Source organism: Cyclopterus lumpus, chromosome 22, assembly GCF_009769545.1.
Source record: "Cyclopterus lumpus isolate fCycLum1 chromosome 22, fCycLum1.pri, whole genome shotgun sequence".
NCBI lineage: Eukaryota > Metazoa > Chordata > Actinopteri > Perciformes > Cyclopteridae > Cyclopterus > Cyclopterus lumpus.
The window spans coordinates 20,203,788-20,206,287 of record NC_046987.1 but is presented as its reverse complement, the minus strand read 5'-3'; positions in this window follow the sequence as shown (position 1 = coordinate 20,206,287).

The following is a 2,500-nucleotide window of genomic DNA, read 5'->3' as shown; positions in this document are numbered from 1 at the left end:
GCGGGGCGCTGGAAGGCAGATCAATGTGCACACAACTCGAGTACACACACACACACACACACACACACACACACACAACCCCTCTCTAGGGGACGTCTTTGTGTTATTCATGCTGCTCTCTTATCTTCAAATAAATATGTCTTCTCTCTCTCTCTCTGGGAAACGTTGAGGTTCTTTTAGGTTCTGTAATCTGGCAGAACCCGTGTGTGTGTTATTGTCGTTATTCAAACGTCTTCGCGTTGGTGAAGTTATGAAGCAATTGAGACGCAATTGTGCAGTTTTAATTGCAAATAGTAGAGAAAGAAAAACGACATTTATTTGCGCCATAAGGTTAAAGATTATCATGACTGGGTGGATAGCTTGGATGAGGATTATATTAATAAGAAGGATGCAGCAACGTGCTCTTTACACACACACACACACACACACACACACACACACACACACACACACACACACCAATTTCCCCTTTTGACAAGCCGATGGAGAAAAGGGGGGGTTTCAAAGGAGATTTTAAATCCCGGTGACAACTGTGAAGTGCAGCTCAATATTGGTGAGATTGCACCTTTGCTCTCTCTCGCTTGCCTCCTTCTTCTTCTTCTCCTTCTCCTTCGCCTCCTCCTTCTTCTTCTTCTCCTTCTCCTTCTTCTCCTTCATCTCTTTTCCGTGTCAACAATCCGCCTCTCGGCGAGCAGACAGACACAGACGCAGAGATCCAGAGATACGGCGACAGATTACAAGACGGAGGGATCAGGAGGTGCAGGAGGAATTATCTATGCGGAGGATCGCGGCAACTCGGCAACTCGTGATCACACGAGGAACGACAGAGTGAGAGCGACAGGCGGAGAGAGGAGAGAGGAGAGAGAGAGAGAGAGAGAGAGAAGCAATACAGGTGAGGAGAAGGGGAAGAGGAGGTGCAGTGTAGAGTATAAGGGTAGTGGAGGGAATCAATGCGATCCACAGAACTCTCAATTATCCTCTTCAGGCGAGGAGAGCAAGGAATGAAGGGAGGAACATTTGGAGGAGAAGACGGGAGATCAGGTCCCCCCCCCCCCCCCCCCCCCCCCCCCCCCCCCCCCCCAGCTGCAGGATGTCATGGCGAAGAGAGAGAGAGAGAGAGAGAGACACTGAATGGAAATGAGACACAGAAGAAAAACAAATGAGAGGAACGGAGGGAGAGACGAAGACAACAGACGGTGGAAAGAAGGGAAGGATGTTTTTGAATGGATGAGAGAAGAAACAGGAGGAAGAAGAGAAGGAGGGAAAGAAAGGAAAGGGGGGGGGGTAAATAATCCATTAGAAACTCTCCACTTACAGCAGCTGACTTCCTCTCGGAAGAAAATCGATGCCGGCTGCGGTCAGAATCCCCCCGAAGGCCGGAGAAAATAGATCCTGTGCATGTTATGCGTGCCACACCTATAAGGAAACTATAATACATCATGTCTGATCCGGAACGTGGACTAAAGTTAGTCCTGGTCCCACAGGACAGCTGAGTCTATCTGTGATTTGTGGGTTGGAACTTGGTTAAAATCTGCCACCGCCCCTCAAAAAAAGAAATACCAAAACAACTCTTTTAGCACATAAACCAACGGGAACAAATTATTCTGCCGTCTTATTAAATATGTACTTTTGTTACTTGTTAAGGTGTGACGCATTTAAGGAGATCTATTGAATATATTGATGTGTTATCTTCACTGTACGATCACAATAAAGAGAGTCAGGTGGATCTGTAGGCAGTGTAACGATCGTTAAAGAGCTGAAGCACGCCTTCAATAGCTAGCGTTAGCACGGACAGCGTGCTTCAGCCCTCAGTAGCTAGTAGTAGCCTTCAGTAGTAGCCTATAGTAGCTAGTAGTAGCCTTCAGTAGCTAGTGGTAGCCTTCATTAGTAGCCTATATTAGCTAGTAGTAGCCTTCATTAGCTAGTAGTAGCCTTCATTAGTAGCCTATAGTAGCTAGTAGTAGCCTTCAGTAGTAGTAGTAGCCTGCATTAGTAGCCTATAGTAGCTAGTAGTAGCCTTCATTAGCTAGTAGTAGCCTTCAGTAGTAGCCTATAGTAGCTAGTAGTAGACTTCAGTAGCTAGTAGTAGCCTTCATTAGTAGCCTATAGTAGCTAGTAGTATACTTCAGTAGCTAGTAGTAGCCTTCAGTAGCTAGTAGTAGCCTGCATTAGTAGCCTATAGTAGCTAGTAGTAGCCTTCATTAGCTAGTAGTAGCCTACATTAGTAGCCTATAGTAGCTAGTAGTAGACTTCAGTAGCTAGTAGTAGCCTTTATTAGTAGCTATAGTAGCTAGTAGTAGCCTTCATTAGTAGCCTATAGTAGCTAGTAGTAGACTTCAGTAGCTAGTAGTAGCCTTTATTAGTAGCTATAGTAGCTAGTAGTAGCCTTCATTAGTAGCCTATAGTAGCTAGTAGTAGACTTCAGTAGCTAGTAGTAGCCTTCAGTAGCTAGTAGTAGCCTTCATTAGTAGCCTATAGTAGCCAGTAGTAGCCTTCAGTA